This window comes from Cupressus sempervirens, chromosome 4 (assembly GCF_028749045.1).
Source record: "Cupressus sempervirens isolate cs-2001-9-10 chromosome 4, ASM2874904v1, whole genome shotgun sequence".
Taxonomy (NCBI): Eukaryota; Viridiplantae; Streptophyta; class Pinopsida; order Cupressales; family Cupressaceae; genus Cupressus; species Cupressus sempervirens.
In genome coordinates this window covers 884,915,189-884,934,254 of record NC_143121.1, presented here as the reverse complement: position 1 = coordinate 884,934,254, position 19,066 = coordinate 884,915,189, and positions in this window count along the sequence as shown.

Sequence of the window (19,066 nt, the reverse complement as noted above, 5' to 3'; positions counted from 1 at the left end):
ATAGTGGGGAATTTATTTTATTGGTGAGATTTCAAATAAATCTAGTGGTGGACATTCTTAGATCCTAGTGGCTACTAATTATTTCACTAAGTGGGTTGAGGTAGTCCCTACTAAGAATGCAACAAGCAAAGTGGTGATCAACTTCATTTTAAATAATGTTATAACTAGGTTTGGATGTCCTCAGAAGATTGTAATTGATAATTCTATGTGTTTTAGATCTGATGAGTATAAAGAATTCTATAGGAAATATGGCATTATAGAGTATACATCCTCACCCTATCATCCTCAAGGGAATGACCAGGCAGAATCAAGTAATAAGGGTATATTAAAAATTATCAAGAGGATCTTAGGAGGAAAAAAAAAGACGTGGGACTCAAAGTTGCCATTAGCTTTGTGGGCTAACAAGGTTACTATGAAAAAGGCCATTGGGTGTGCCCCATTTGATTTGGTTTATGGTATACAGGCTAGACTTCCACAAAATAACCTCAAAGAGATGTATAGATTTGTTCAATTGTATGAAGATGATGTCATTGATGAGATGCAACTCAGAATGGATGATATATTGCAACTAGAAGAAACAAGGAGAGAATATATTGTTCAAAATGCTGAGTTGCAATCACAAATGAAGCATTTATATGAAAAAGAGCCAGTAACCGAAAATTTGAAATAGGTGACATGGTATTGATGTGGAATGCTAGAGTGGAAGATAAAGGAAAGCATGGTAAATTTGACCCAATCTAGCTTGGCCCATATAACATTTGTGATAAAAATGGAGAAGATTCATATTTTCTGAAGGATTTAACTAGAGGTATTCTTGAATTTCCAGTTCATGGATAGTTCTTAAAGAGGTACTTTTCTTAAAAGTATATATTTTCCATGAACAATAGTTTTAGGGTTCTTGGTTTTCCTGTACATTTTGTATATTTTGTAAATCCTTGTAAATAGTCTCTTTATACAGTTTGGTTTCTTGTTTCTTGTTTGTGTGTGTTGCTCTATGCTCTTTGAAAAGTTATCATCCTTGTACCAAGTATGTGGTCTGCTCTCCCAAAGATTCTGAATTCTTGCATAGACTCAAGTAGTCTATCATCCCCAGATAGAGCCACTGTTGGTCTAATTTTTAATGTATTAATTTTTCTTAGAATCACAATGAAAAAATCAAATGTGAGTTCTTTTGTTAGGTCCTAGGGTTTTAGGTTTTGGTCTTGTATTTTTGATATCTTTTAAAAATTGTGTAAAACCCTGGGTCTTGTCTTTTAAATTTTATTTTGGTGCGAAAGTTAGCAACTGAATTTTCTTTCCTGCCTACATCGAGGTCATTGTTGAGTCCTTTTGAAAATTTTATCCCACCATTAGATCTTGTTGGGATCAACCGATATCACATACTTTCTATAGCAAGATGCTTGAAGATTACACATAGCGAGGTAGCGACCATTAGAGAATTATGTCTCAGTGCTAAAAAGTGAAGTTTGACATCAAAAAAGGGTGCAAAAAGGGTCACGCACTATGTCCTAGGCTTGTCAGTATTAAGAAGAATGCACATGGAAAAAATCATAGATGGTGTCACCAGAGTTCAAGTTTCTTTGGCCACTTTCTAAGTCACTATCAAAAAATCCATGCAACTTGCCAGTGGTGACATAGCGAGTGTTCAGATTTCTAAAGGTAGTGGCTATGTTGTGGGACCCTATTACTGATAGCTAAAAGTAGAAAAAAACAATTGACAAGTGGCAACCAGATGACGATGGGTCCCTATGATGATGATGTGGCACATAAAATAGGGAGGCTTAAGATGTTGCCACATTTTTGGATCCAACAATCGATGCAATTCTACAAGAAGAAGATGCTTGCTGATTAAACAAAGCGGGAGTGCAGGTGTGTGACATGTGGCAATGGGTCCCAACTGGCAGTGATATGGTATAAATATGCAGATTCAGGTAAGTTATATAGATTTGATGACATTCTGGCATCCTACTTAGCATAGGCTAAAAGTTGTGACTCCGTCAGAGCTCGCTATGTCGCTATTAGGATGTTTGTGATCTCCACCGGTAGTGAGGTAGCGACATGCCTAAAAATGACATACACGACAGAGTCAGGGAAAATGATGTCATTGGAAATTAAAAAAATATATGTGTGCTAGCATGTTATGGTCAGCTCAGTGACAATAGTATCTTGGACCCACCCCCATGCATAGAACATATAATTGTTTTTGATTGTTTCTCTTGCAAGAATCAAGGGCTACTGCATTCTTGCAATAACAAAGTACACAAATGTTATACATTGCAGGGAAGCACCAATGCAACACATGGAATAGTGTGACATCATGGGCCCACCTTTCTAAGAAGGTAATAACAACTTTCCTTATGTGGTACTTATCAAATGAGCTAGAATATAGAGAAGGTGTCTCATTGGTCTGACTAGTTGACTAGATATTACAATCATGTAAGATTTTTAATTGTCAGATCAGCTTGAATCAATAGTGCTCACTATCTTGCTATGGAAAGTTGCAAGATGTTTAGTCTATGTGACATAGTGAGTATGGGACCCACCACTCTTCAGGGTACTTTTTTCAGTTTCTCTACCCTTGATTTAATCTCAGATCAATGGTCATCACTAGCTCGCTATAGAAGGTTGCTTGATAGTTATGTATAGTGAGGTAGCGAGTTGATGACACTTGTCCTCAGTCATTCGTGTGCCCAATTTTGAAGTGCTAGCATTTGAAGGAATGGTATAGATGGAAACATTTTATTTGGTTGACTGCTAGCATATTAAGAGGATGGTGGGTCAGCTCAATTTTCATCCGCAAACATTGATCTTGTCTTGATCAATGGTCGATGCTTACCCACAATTTTAAAGTACAAGAAATTTAGGGAATGCGAGTAAACGGTAATGCAACATGTGGCCCCAATCATAATGGTATAAAGTTCGTTGCTTTTTGAATTAGAACTGTCTAATGCGGTGAGGGTCTAATGATAAAATTTAAAGCTGATTGCAATTTGGAGGTAACAGTTACTAAGAGTTAAATATGGCACGAAACTCAAATCCAGGACACAAAAATCTCATCCAACGATCTAGAGAGTTGTGATGGGAATTATATAGAGAGGAGGTGTCAATTTAATATTGTAGATGAAATTGCAATCTTATTTAGATACATTTTAATCTGATTTAACTTTTTCAGCCATTGTAAGGATGAATTGAATGTTTTGGAGGTAGTTGAAGCAATTGTTTTTTCTGGCAACTGCACAAGTTGATCTTCATGGAAAAATAGATAGGAAAAGTGAAGATCAAATTTTTGGAGCCTCAGTGTAGATTGTGATGAATTCTTGATATTCCCTCATGAGATATTTGCATATTTTAAGTGGGGATATAGAAAATATTTTGGCATCATTTATGGTTTTCAAAGTGTAGGTAGATGAGGAAGTTTAGTTTCAACAACTCTAGATTGAAGACTCTTTTAGTGGGACACATGTCAAATTCAGATTAGAGACCCAAAAATATCTTCTCTCCTATATATCTTCCTTTTCTACTTATTGTAAGGGTTCCAATTTTTAGGACTTGTGAGACCACAAGGTTGGCCCTAGTTTTTAGAGTTGTGATACCAATTTTGTTAGTGTTATCCTATTTTGAACATCATATTGTATTCCTTTTGAGGCATTCCATATTACACAGTCATTCTTTGTGTATTTTTTGAGTTTTGATATGCAAATGATGTATTGGTTTCAAGGAAATTAATGCAAAGAGTTTAACCTTCTTAGTTTCATTATGATTCTCATCTCCTTCTTCTATTATCTATAATTTTTTGTGTTTTAGAACAAAGAGGTTGAACTTAGTTGCAATCCCTTAAGGTTGTATATTAGAACAGATTTGCTATTGGAACAAAGAGCCAAGTAAATACTTGTTTATACTGATAGGGTTACAGGTTACACTAGGAGGATATTATCATAAGCACAAGAGTTGTTATGAAGATTGATGTTTTTTTGCAAGTCAAATAGATAGATCAGATGCCTTAATATATGAGTATACTTTAGGTAACCATCTGCATGTTAAGGTTTAGTTGATGCCCAATGGATAAGGGACTGGCCAACTTGAAGGATGCATGTTCTCTGTTGTTGCATACCTGGGTTATGCTGAGATACAAATCTTAATCAAGTATCTTTATTTTGTGTTTAAGGGTTGAAAGAGTTTTCCCTCACTTGGTTTATTAGGTTTATGTGCTCTATTATTATCTATTTCATCCATGAATTCTTGGATAAACATAGAAGAATAAGGGATCTTATATTTTTTCCAGATTCAGTTGTACGCCTTTACACTGGTACCATATAAAGAATCTGAGGTCCACCTACCTAGGTCTAGCAAAGCCTAAAGAAGAAGAAGTATTTATCCTTATAGTTGGCCCAAGACTGTAGTCAAGTACATCCATCATAGGAATTTGCTAACCTTAGATGTATTGGTCTAGTTTCTTGGTTATTTCCAAAATTGTTAAATGAGGAGCAACACATGCAACAATGGCTCTATTTTAATCTTCCTCCTTGAGAGGTATAGTATCTTTGAAAAATGTACCATTGTACTTAGTTTGAGGTGTCAACATAAAAGGTCTCTTCACTTTAGATGGTCTCCCTTAATGATGGGGAGATGCAAGAAGAGATGTCACAGACAGAACTGGTTCTATGTGATATTCCCCCATTCCTATTTTCTTCATTTTGAATGACTACTCAATTTATTTTAGCTTATATCATGATGGTATATAGATCCCCTATTAGCAGGTATGAAGGTTTCAAAAAATTTCAACATCTTATAGGTATAGTTAGTACTTGTAGGTATGGTGACTTCAGAGCTATAAAATGGGAATTTCATTAATGATAAGTTGAGGCATGTATCCATGGTCTTCCTAGTAGAATATTGTAAGCCAAGGGAATGTCAAGGACTTGAAAAGTGATATCCCTTTTGATAGGACCAAATTTGAGAGGCAACACAACAAGACCTAAAGATTTGCATTCAACTTCATCATACGCTTTGATGGTTATCTTGCAATGGGGATCAATGAACTCTTTAGAATAGTCTAATTGTCTAAGAAGAGTAGTAGAGAAAATGTTTAAACCAGCCCCATTATCATTGAGCATAAAATAGACATTTTTTCAATGTATCATGACTTTAATGTGTAGAGGTTGGTTATTTGAATGACTCTATCCTTGTTAGAGAAGGACATATAGTAAGGTGAGGTCAAATGACCTACCATAGATTGGAACCTCTCAAGATCAAGATCTTGAGGTACATTTGCCTCAGTGAGGGCTTTTTTGAGAATCTACCTATGAGTAGGCACAATTTTGAGCAGTTTAAAGATCATTATTTGAGCATTTGTTCATTATAATTGATCGAGGATACTATAGCTAGTAGCCGCAGAAGAAGTTGTAAGTTTTGCACCTTTGCCAGATGAACCAACAAGGGGTTTGTCTTTGTGTTGTTCTAGATCATGAGTAGAAGGCATAGCTCCTTTGAGTAATAACTTAGTGTGGGAATGTGTAACAATATTGGCACAAGATTATGATGGTTCGTTGTTAGATGTATTGGAGCAGGGCCCCTTAAGACAAATGGTGTCTTAGGTTTAGTGTTGTCTTATTTTCCCTTAATGGTGATAACATCACAACTCAACATCCATAGGTTTAACCATGTTGATCACATTGTCATCATTAGAGTACGTATAGTTGACCTTGTTATGAGGTTTCTGTTTCAAGTTTCCTCTATTTTCATAAGATGGGAATGGCTCCTTGAAAACCTTATGATCCAAGTTCTTGTTATATCCATCCACAACAATGTCACCATCATCAATTAATTCTTGGACTTTGTGACGTAGGTTAATGCAGTTGCTAGTTTTGTAACCCTTTTTTTGGTGGTATTCACAAAATGTGGTTTCATTCCACCATGGTGGTTGTGGTTGTGGATCACAAGGATGAGAGTTATCCAATAGAGAAATGAGCTTGTTTTGTAGCAAAGTCTTGTAGACCACTTCCAAAGGTTCACCAAGAGGTGTATATTCTCATTTTAGGCATGTGACCCAAGATGAGTTTTTTGGTTTGTTTCCAAAAATCTTGTTGTCAGAAGGAGGTTTATCAACATTCTTGGATGCTTTGAGATTGTCTGTAAAGTTGAAAGCTACCTTAGTAGGTTTAGGAGTAATGTTGTCAACAACTCTATCATGCACAACCTCTTAATTTTTGTTCACATACTTGGATATGTCCTTATTAGAGGTTGATCCTTGTTTAGTGTCCTTTTGAAGGGTTAGTTCACCCTTTTTGACTACAAATTCCTCTATCCATATAGCTTGTGTGACCATGTCTTCAAAGGTGTGTGGACCTTGAAGTTGAACTCTATATCCAAAATTAGGCAGAAGATTATCCATAAAGATATCAAGTTTTTTTGTTTCAGGGATTTTGCATGAGTATTTGGTGTAAATTTGTCTCCATCTCTAAAGGAATGTGAGGAAAGGTTCCCTAATGTTTTGTTTAAGGTTACACAAGCCTCAAATGTTAACCTAGTGTTGTATGTTGTGTGAGTTTTGTTGGACAAATAGATTGGAAATCTCATCAAATGATTTTAATCCCAATAGGAAAGAGTGAAAACCATTCCATGGCCTAACCACCCAGACTTCTAGGGAATAGATGAATGAGATATGTTTGATTATGCATAAATTCCATAGACAAGGCACCAAATTCTCACAAATGATCTTGGGGATTGGAAGTTCCAAGGTATTTACTATACTTGGGTAACTCAACTCCTCTTGGAAAAGGAGGCATGTATTTACTCTTGTCAAAAGGAAATGGATAAAGAGTGTCTAAGGTGTATGTTTTTGTAGATTTTTCTTTATCACACATCATTTTACCTAACTTTTTTTGCATGATCTTCAGTTTTTCCTTATGTCTTTCATTCCTACGTTGGTCTTGGTCTCTACTATGTTCTCCATGTTCTGGTTCTTGATTAGCTATTTTAGGAATGTGATAAGTTTTAGTGTATGTTAGTTGAAAAGGTTTCTTGAATAAGAAATTAGTTGTATTATTTGGAGATGTATGACCTTTTCTAGTTTCAAGATCCTCTTGATACAAGGGGTTCCTAGTTTGTTGTAAGTTTATGGAAAATATCCTCTAAACACAGGGTGATCTATCATGAAGATTCCTCACTAGATGAACTAGATATAGACTATGTATAAATTGAGAAGAAACCTCAGCCATGATTATGACCTCTAGTTCTACCTTATCTAAGTCTATGGGGATAAAACACATTTCTACTTCTTGTTGCCATAGTCATTGACAAGGACATAAAGAAAAAGCCTAGACAAGGACCACACTAGAATGTAGACTCAAAAAAGCTAGATAAGAGTTTTGTATACTTAAGTATGAGTCATCTAAGTAATGGATAGAACAACCAAATATTATGACTATTGTGACACAAAGTATGAAAAACACAAAAGGACAAGAACACAATAGATAAGTGATGAGACTAGTTTGCGTGTAAATCAAAAGTTGTCAGCTAAGAAAGAAGTTGCTGTTATGAAACTATTTGCAGATAGAGAAGTGGTAAAATGTTGTAGATGTAGATTAGACTTAGAGATAGATAGCTCTGATAGAATAGTTTGACAGTTTTTAGGACAAGATCCCACATGAAGATTCTCAGGGAACCGTGCGAGAAAACACAAAGAACTAGCCAAAGATTTAGAACAATAATTTTTGGATAGTTTTCTCACTTGAGGACTCGTGCAGAGCTGTGTAAGGAGTTGAAAGATTGAAAAAATGACCAAGTTTTGGTATAAAAGACACTGTTTAGCAAAATCTTGTTTGAAGATTTGCAGAGGGTCATGCGAGGACTTTCATAGAGCCATGCAAGGAAGTGCCGATAGGGTGTTTTCTTATGCAAAATTTCATAGAATTGGGTGTGAGAATTTGGATAGACTAATAATTGTCAATTGGATTTTGAAGATATTTTCAATGTTTGTGATTATTATGAATAGAAGGCTAATTATGTTGACAAATTTTAGATAGACATCAAGATAGTTTTCAAGTTTTTGACAACATTATGGTTTTCAAAAAGATAGTTATTTTTAGATAGACATGGGAAGCAAGTAGTAGCTACAAACAATCCAACCAAGGGCAAATTAACTTAGAAGGATGGGGGAGTCTTGACCTTTTATTTGTTTGAAAAATTTAGACAAGTTTAAAGAATCAAAACAAACACACTTTATCCCTAAAACAAAAAATGGTAGAGGAAGCAAAACCTTTGTCCTACAACTTATGTGCATGTGTTCACCTCACATAGTCATGTCACCCCACTAGAGGGCACCCATGTTTTTAGTGTATTCGAAGGACTCAATAACATATATGCTGAATGAACACCCTTCTGGTAGGGGTCAAGAATATATACCACCTTCCAACATCTAGGTACATGCTTATGGTGAGTAATCTACAATAGAGATTCTTCCCCCTCCTTGTACAAAGATTATGCCCCCTTTCAGAGGTGAACCCACTAATACATTTGGCATCGATTTGCGATGGCTAAGTGTCATAACTCTGATGGCAATGTGTCGCCACTGCGATGACAATAGACGTCATTGTTTTTTAGTCACAAATTGTGACGTCTATCCTTAGAAATTGCAATTTTGACGCCTATTTGTTGCAATTTCACCATTCTAAATCGGCACGACTCCCGTCGCAATGCATGCGGATCCTGTCACAATTTTGACATCTTCCCCACACATTGCGATGGGGTGGCATCGACATCTACCCATGGGTTTGCTGAGGTGAGAGCCTTTCCAGTTCTTCCTTGGGTGTCGCACTTGCGACGGTCTTGGAAAATTGCGACGGGGACGTGACGGTGCTAGCAGCGTGGTAGCACTGGTGTCAACGTCGCTAGCTGTTGCAATGTTTCCAAATGTGCCACAATTGTGACACATATTCAAGAATTGCGACGGTGTCACTAAGCATGCGACATACATTTCATTAGAATGCGTGGGCGGACGTCGCAATTGCAACGTTCGTGGTTAGCAATATGGCAGGGCTGCTGTGGCGACGATGCCAACTGCCATCGCTACCACAACGACCCCGCAACAAGCATGATGCATCATGGTGCATATGAATTCATATGCCCCCCAGGTGACAGAAAATATGCATTCTTTCAAAATGACAACAATCTCTTTTAGTGTTGTAGGTGTAAACAAAATATCCCAACAGGTAGAAAATTTGTCAAATGTCAATTTCATTTCAGAAAGTCTAGAAAAGAACACAAGTTCTGGCCAGTCATGCAGTAATCCAGATCATCAGTAGATCATGGTGCATCATGCTTGCAACGAGGCTGCTCGCGTTGCCACCACAGTGGCTCCGCCGCAAGCATGATGCATCATGATCTGCTGATGATCTAGATTTACTGCATGACTGGCTAGAACTTGTGTTCTTTTCTAGACTTTTTGAAATGAAATTGACATTTGACAAATTTTCTACCTGTTGGGATATCTTGTTTACACCTGCAACACTAAAAGAGATTGCTGTCATTTGGAAAGAATGCATGTTTTCTGTCACCTGGGGGACATATGAATCTTGTAAGTTGTTTTCCTTTGGATGTCCAATGTTCAATGACATTATACTGAGATTCAGACTCACCTGCTATTTGAATGCTAGTTTTCTTATCTCCTATATAGAATAGCATGTAAGCTTTCTAGGAAAGCACACTTTTCTCACTGACTGAATAGACCTAGAGTACAAAATGTCATAAGAATAACTTCAATCAGTCTTAAGCAACTTCAGTATAATTAGTGTTACCATATAAAGAAAAGGTTCTACATAAAATTGTAGTTCTTTTATGTATCTTGTTATACACAAATTATAATGAGCTTGCTCCACAAAATTAAACATGTCTTCACAACTGTAGCAAATGTATACCCGATTATCATCTAAAGCATGCCAGATGCCTGTGGATGAATGAATAAAGTAGAAATAATGACCAGAATGTGTGCTCCAGCCATCATGAACAAGAACACCATAAAGAGTGTTCTTAAAATTGCCCTCCTGTGATTGATCAATAGATAGAGAAACTAGAATATCATTCAAATGTGCAATATTTATTAAAAAACTAGTAGATATTACAAAAAATATATTATTAGATTCCACTAAAAATGTGATCCACTGGCAAATAATATTGTAAGGGCTACTTACATGTGAATTGCTAACAAATGGTTTGAGATCTAATGTACAACCAAAGTCTACTTTTTTGTCAATTTTTCCTCCAGATCCAACTACACTGAAGCGTTTGAGATGAATTGCAAGAACATGTGGTGCTTTATCGATTTTGAGTTGTTCTAGAGCCTTCACTTTTACTTTGCATCATTTACATTGATCTCTTTTCACACCCCTATCTAACTGCTCCACTGCCGTGTAATGGGATAATGCTTTCAACAAGGAATCTGCTCGAATGATCTCTAGGCTCAAATCTAAGAAAGGATCAAATTTATTTGAGAAATAAGAACATTGTTTGCACTTCACCTACAAGCCAGATTAAAGCAATTGTTAATGAATAAAATACTTTTCTAATACTATAACCTAGAGTTCCCAGCATAAAAATAATTTTGAAAGGTTTAAGTGACTCAAAAAAGCAGAAATAATGACCAAAATGTGTGCTCCCACCATCATGAACAAGAACACCATAATCAATCATTTTCTAACATCTTTTTACCCATTGTGTACCCATTGCACATCAATGTAGTATTGCTAGTTTTTTATTCATGTTATGCATGGCAAAAGCATACAGTAAGGGTCACATCAAAGTTTTCATTGGTAAGGAGAAACCCAATAAACTACCCACCATATTACATGGGCCTAAGGAAAGCTTTATGCTTGACCAAAGGCAAGGCACCTGTAGCTAAAATTCAGGTTGATCAAACTGGAGTGAACAATGACTTTACAGAAAACACTTTGAAAACTTGTTAAGAAAATCTATCAACCTGCAATAAGATTGTATTAAAACTAGAATTATACAGATCCATATTATTAAAACTTAAAATACCTATCAATATTAGGTGTCCAAAAAAGCACACGCCGGTTTCAGGGCCTCCATAACCTTTGCTACAATAAGAAAGAAATCCAAATAATATTAAATCTTTGCTGAAACTCCAATTCACAAGGATGTATAGTTATGTTCTAATAATCAAATACTAACAGTAAAAAACACAAAGTTGAAATGGATATGTTGCTAGTTTTTCTCCATTCATTCATAAAACAAGCTTGATACTAAAATGTAAGTGTTTTCTCTTTAAATTATATCATGCTGATCACAAATACTAATCATAGATTAGTTATCCAAAAGGGTGCAATAATGACAGAGGAGCCAAATACTAAAAGATGCAATTCTTCAAATGATATTAAAAAGGTATCAATAACCAGTCCAAGGACATTATTCAGACAAAAGATTACTTTATATTCTATACAGACATAAGTGGTAGTAATCCACTAGACATCAGAAAGCCAGATCCCATGAGTACAATGATTAAGATCAGGAATAGTGACATATATATCACATAAGTAACAAGAGTTACATCAGAAATTGCAACAGTACAGATCACCCATCATTGGGTCATCACCATTACAAAGTTATTATATCAGACAGAGATCAAATAAATATCCAACGTCTTTACAAACCAAACAGAATCAATCATATCACATTTTAATAAGGCAGATATTAGATACAGTGAATAACTTCAGACGAGTATGGTACATATCACTTTTACATTATGATAAATATGTAATAGTGATTACTTGGTCTTGCAAATTGCTCTACAGAAATTCTAATGATACTTATTGCAGATCAGTAATCAACATTAGATCGTCAGGATCTATGACATTAGGTCATTTAGTTGACTATCACTATACTTCCAACTTCAATATATATAATCCTTGTTTAGTCTTTGTTATTGATTGGATTGGGAATTTTCACAAAGTCATTTCCATCATTATTGGAAGTGTTTTTGGTTATCAAAGTTTGATTGAAGATATCAGAACTACTTAAAAAGACATTTGCATATTGTTCATCTATATTCTTTACCAAAGATCAGTTGCATCTCTTTAGCAGTGAATTAAAGAATATATCAGAAGCATGGGTGATATTACTTGTACATAACATCAAGATACATGCACAATTGCATTGATATATCTACCCCGAAAAAATATTGTTATTAATACCTAACATTTATTTGTGGCAAAATAAAGAATTGAGTATAAGTTATAATAGAAAGAAGTTTATTGTGATTTAAAATATAAGGATTTAGTCATAGACCCTTAGGAGTCAGATAAGGGAACATCAAACATTAGCTCTAACCTCAAATAAGGGATTATTAACAAGCTGAAAGTTATCCTAGTTTCTAAAGTCAAATCTCTCTTCTTCCAAACTTTCCTTGTCTGATTTCTCTGGACAATGTTTCAGGTCATAGGTCTCAGCTAGGTTGTCCACTTTATCATTTCTTCCTTTGTCTTTTGATTCCTTGAAGTGTTTTGTTCCTACACCTTGATTTTCTATTTTTTATGTTTTCATGAACATCTATCAACTTATCATTTTTTTTCTTATATCAATCCAAGGTCCTACAATATATAGCTATTGATCTATTCTTGCTTACTGTCTTGTTACCTCATCCTTAAAGGACTTCAATGCTATATGTTGAGATTTTTGACAAGGTAAATGTGAATGAAGTTCTTGAAGCAATATTTGAATTACAATACTTAGTCTGAACAATCTCTCCTATTTAATTCTTTGCAACTTCCCTCTTTCTTGTGAAGCTATCATCTTGGCATGCCTAAATATCATAGAGCTCTTTCAACATCTTCAACACAATCCCTTAATTTCCCTAGTTCTTCACTTGCCATAGTTTCATCAAAACATTTTCTCACCTACTTGTTCCTATCCTTCACTATCACATCTCTTTGTCTATCTTCCTTGAGGTGATTAGATTTGACACACACTGTATTTTTTGATTGACTAACATTAGAAATATTACTCTTCTCATGCACAACCACTGACATGCTAGTCAATGTCATGTACTTTTTAAAAGGTGAAGGATAATTTTGATCAACATCCTTATCTCCAAGTAGCTTCACATAATCTGAATGATGATCCCTAGATTCAATCCCTACTATGTCATCCTCAATGTATGATGTTGAGATGTAGTAAGAACAATCTCATAATCATCATCAATCCATGTACTCATTTCATTTGTGACAGAAGGAGGACTCAAAAAATTAACTGCTTCTATTCCTTCCAAGTGTCAAAAACTATTTTCTCTCCTTCTATCTTGTTACCACTATTTTTGGTGGTCTATTAAGGTTAGATTCTGAAAATCTTCCTCCCATTCACTTCCTAACTTGGTTTTTTCTCATTCTTCCTTTTTCAAGTGAGGCTTCAGTTTTTCCTCTTTCTCGGTTTAAATGTTGTGGTTGTTGTATGGAGACAAGTAGCTTTAGGATTTAAATTCTCCACCTCCAGCTCATGGAAACCCTTTGCTTCTACATATGCATGAATCGGTCTTTTGTACATAGCACTATGCATTGGAGTGGCAGTTAGATTTGTACTTTTTACACCACTTACCAATATTTGGCATGAGTAAATTGAAAAATAGAAATAAACAAAAATTGAAAGTTAACATCGTGGATGGCCCCAACACATGAATATAGAGGATGGTCCCTCACAATGACCTTAAGGAAATTTTTTTGAAGAAGTTTACAAGGACACAGACATAAGGCTATTATCTTCACCTTTATACATTAGAAAAGTAACAACTTAGTACAAATAAATAAATAAATCAATCATTTACTAAAAATTTCAATTTATTTTCCAGCTTTTCAATCTCTAAATTTTGTCTTTGTAGATTTGTAGTGAGAAGATTGTGGTGCACAATCTTTGAAGTTTTCCAGCCCTGTAGTAGTTCTAGTTGTGAGTGGAATTTGAGCACATTTGAAGCCCTCCACACCAAGAAGTGCAAAATACTAACTTAATAGTACTTAAATAACCCTATTCTTGTGCAATACATTTAGCATCTACCTCTCATTGACCTTCATGACATACTTTCATATTCAAATTCAACTTTCAACGATATGGACGAGCCTAAGAGACACTCTTTTTTAAGGAAGGTAAAACTAAAATTAATAAAGAAGTAGTAGAATGGGCAGAAGGTATAACCACATAAGAAGGTAGAAGGTATGTGAATGGATGCAGTTGCCTACAATATGCCTATTAAAGAGATAATTTTTCTCAAGTTGAATCAATATCATCAACTTCAAGAGCACCCACACAGCCACTAAGAAGTTCTACTCATAGAAGAAATTTGTAAAATATTAATTGTAATTGCAATTTTTTATCATATAACACTGTGATTGTATTAAGCTTCTTTATTGTTTGTGAATGAATGATAAACCACTTATTTTCTCTCTGATATAAGTTTTATAAATGTTGTCAAATGTTCTTTTTTTATGTTTGGAAATTTTGTTGAGTTGAGTCCAAGTCAAATTTGGGTTTGTCAAGTTTTATAAAGTTACAAGTTTCTTAATTAGTAACTAAGGAATAAATAATGAATTCATTAGTGATGTCACAGTCACCTTACTACTCATGAAAAGTAACTCTTCTCCATTTTCACTCTTCCATGAGGTCACTTGTCCACCATACAACAATACCTACACAAATATAAAATTAATAATTTATACATATGACCTAAAAGAGAATTGATAAATTGAAAATGACATCAGAACCAAAAAACAGATTAATCCATTAATTTTTGTTGACACAATGTTAAAATCAAGGGATAGAGAAAATAAAAAGGAAATAGGAAGTAGATCTAATGAGCCATATGAAATATAAGATCAAGGTTACGTTAAACCATCCTATGCTCTTAAACTAGTATCAACAACCAGCAACAAATGACACAAGACCTTCTTGGACTTGTTATAATCCTAAAAACTAGAACCAATTATTTTTTCCTTTACTCAAAAGGTTATAAAAACTACCATAACCAAAGTCAAAAAAATCCAAAATCCAAAAAGACATGAATTGGAGAGAAAACTCAAAAGCTTGATAGAAATAACTTAAAACAATAGATCGTTTCATATCTCAGTACAACCTCAATGATGAACACAATTCAAGAACAAAACTTATTTATTGACCAAAAGAATACCTTAGAGCTTCTCTTAGATTGAGATTCCTGTGTAGATTTACTATTATTTGAACCAGACATTGATGTCCAAGCATGGTTCAACATAACTTGAGTTTCTAAGCCTAACTTTCTAACCTCTGAAAATGGAAGTTCAAATGTCGATCCCAAAAAATTAGTTGAATAATTGACCTGCAATAAAAGAAAGTGAGAAAAATTCATATACATATTGTATTAAACGTTTGAAGACATGAGATTTCTACATTCCATCAGGTGAAAATTGAAAGAGCTTCTAGCAGTAACTGTGTAGACATTTTTCAATCTAACTAAATCAAATTAAAATAAAAATTATGTTAAAACATCATACAATTAGAAGTTACAGACTGCACGACATTTTTGTAGTAATAGAATCTCGACAAAAATGTAAACCATATCTAATACAATGTAATTACATACCTGGGTCTTCCCAAACAACTAAGCGGTTGGTCATGACTAAAAATCTAAAGTACAGGATCAAACATTATTGGATAGAAAGGCTTCCCAGCTTCAAGCCATCCAATCTCATGTTCCAATCTGTGAAATTTTAAAAGGTTATTGTTTCAAGTGGTTCATTTACAAATCTTCTTTCATTTGAGATGGTTAACAAATTGAATCTACCAAGAATAGCACATGTTAGGCCTTACAAGGCACAAGGATTGGATGTTGGATGTTGTGTTGATGTCAAGGAGCAAGCTTATGTTCCCTTCACCATTGGATCGTATAATGATGTTGTGCTATGTGACATTGTACCTTTGAGTGGTTGTCATATAATTTTAGGAAGGGCTTGGCAGGTTGAGAAGAGATCCCTACATGATGTCAGAAAGAACACCTACACTTTCAAAAATAATGGAGAGAAGATGGTATTAACACCATTGGAGGAGCACAAGACAACTTCAAAGGTGTTAGTGAGCATTGGCATCTTTGAGAGGGAAAGGTTCCTAAGAAAAGAGGAACATGATGAAGCAATGGAAGATGTTTTGATCAAAAAGGATGATGCTTTGAAGAAAACAACTAATGAGAATGAGGTTGAGGAAAAGAACCTAGAAAAGGATGACATGAAGACAAGTTGTCCATTTGAAGGACAAATAACAAATGAGCAGCAATCAAGTGTTGAAGAGCAAGGAGAACCTAACACCAAAAAGGTTCAAAAGGTTGTAGCAGAGGTAAAGAGAAAGGATGCTGATGAAGACAGAAAAAGATCAGGTCTTGAAGGGCTTGAGGGAAAGGAGATGATTGGAACAAAGATGAAAAGTACAAATGCTGATGTAAATAGCAAAGAAACAAGGCTTGGAGAAGCAGATATGATATTGACTGGTTATATATGGTGTCCATTGAAAGTTGGACAAAGAAAATTCACAAAGACAATGATGACTGAATCGAATAGAATAACCACCAACCAGGAGTTGGTATACCAAGGCAAATGGCAAGGGTGTGAAGACATGTTGCAAACAGCAGTATAGGTCTCAAGGTGCAAAGAGAAGGATGAGAAGACAATGGAGATGAAGAGCCAAGGGAAGGCTAAACAAGGTCATTATATTCCACGCATGGAGAAGTATGAAAATATGAGTTATTTTTGGTTAGTTATTCTAATTTTGTTGCAAGCATATGAGAATATGATGGAGATTCCTAGTGTGGGGAAGATAGCAATAATTGGTAAGAGTTATGTTCTAGAAGGAGCTTGTTATTGCTTCTTGTTTCTACCTATTGTTAGTATCTTATTGAGCTTCACTTTGTTTTGAGAATAGTTTAATATTCTCTACTAAACAGGGCCAACCACATGAAGGTGGAAGCTCATTTGGCCCCACCCCCCTCCCCCTAAAATCACTCTACATTCCCTGTTAACATCTAAATTCATTCATTCTTTCAACCATTAATAAAATTTAACATTCAATCAATATCACATGATAACATTCATTAACACATTAGATTCGTTACCATGCAACATTCATCAATATTCTGCATTAACACATAATTCATGAACATTCATTAGCACATAATTAAATTCATTGAGACATAAAATTCATTCATTATAAAGTAAGGTATGTAGATGAAAATCCTTTCTTTTTTTTTCTTTCTATTTCTTTTTTCTATGTAAGCTCTAAGAGGAGCATCAGTGTCATCATCAATTCCCCCCTCATCAGTTGTTTTGTTCTCTGTTCTTGATGATCTCAAATTCCTATGCTGTTGCAAAGGGGGGTCCTCTGCAATAACAAATAAAAGAGTTAAATTAAAAATAATTTATTATAATTGTTACAAGTATTTAATTATTTTAAATAACATAACTATGGCGCTCTTTACCTGATCTGACCACATCATTTTGTCTGGACTCAACGTCAACACAGTCATGAACATCGACCCCTCGATCCTCTACAGCTGCTATACAAAATGTTACTTTAATCCAAACACCAATTGCAATTACATATAAAAAATTTAATAGCAAATGTATACTTACACCACTGGGATGCACATCATGCAAACCTTCAGCATCCACAGATTGTGTAGAAGGATTGTTAGGCTGCATTCCAACATCCTACGCATTGTTATCATTGATTGCTTAAAATAGATATACTCACTTTATATTGGAACTTAACATCAAATAGAATAATTGGTAAAGTATTCAATTTGAAATAAATTTCATTTAGCTTATTTACCTGTGGCTTAGATGCATCATTATTAGAACCTTCCACACTAATTTCAGCTTGTAGCCATTCAGCCACGACTGTATAGCCTTGTTGGAAGCCAATTCTCTTATCCTCTTCTATGAGGCATCTCTTGAAATTTGAGCCCTAAATTTTTGCATGGTATGGTGAATTTTACTTGCATTGTTTCATCAACCAATGGAGGGTAGTTAAAATATCAATAGCAAATCATCTATATCCATCACAATATAATAGGAGAAAAATTGAGCAATTTTGATGGAGCAATCTACTATATAAATGTTGCATGTCTGTATGCTTTGCTTGTACCAACATATTTTCTCCAAATTCTTCAGTTGGGTAAGAGTTAGTTTAGCTCTTTGGAAATAAAAATGGCTGCAAGTGCTGTTGCATTCCCTCATTCTTTCAATCACTGCCTTTATTCTCAACTATTGGAGGAAAATTCAGTCTCAACCATGGCCTCCATTTGTGAGATTTCTTCATATGAGGATTTTGTGAATGAAGAGAAAAGTAAAATATTAGTGATTGGAGCCACTGGTTATATTGGTCACTCTGTTGCTCTTGCACCTATAAATGCAGGCCATTCTACCTATGCTCTCATTAGACCCATCACTACCCATGATTCTGCCAAAGAAAAGTGCCTCCATGAATTGAAAGATTTTGGTGTTAACATTGTCTATGTATGTCACTAGCTCTATTCATAACTAAGATTTTGTGGTAGATATGTATGTCACAGTTGTAAAGTGTGTGTACTTGTTTAAAATATTGATTTTATAGACTATAGATTGATTTGATTGGTCATATAGGTTTAGAATATATGATTAAGCTTTGCTTGTTTTTTCATGGTAAATACTATTGTAGCTGTTTGCTAAATTGTTAGATAGCGGTCATCTCACAAATAATCATGTTTGACTGTCTTGTTGTGAAGTTGGGTATTTAGAAATTATGTTAAGAAGGGGTGTTCGGTCAATGATCTCCTTATCAATGAGTCTAATTTGGTTGGGATCATGAGCTATATTATAGTTGTAAAAATTTGTGTTGTAATTGGTTTTATCAATGTCTACATGTTCTGTAATGGGTCTTATTAATGTGCATGTATATTATAATGGGTGTTCTGTAGGGAGATTTAAGTGATCATAATTGAATGGTAAAGGCCATGCAAGGCATTAATATTGTTATTTCAATTGTGGGCGGTGGTCAACTTACAGATCAG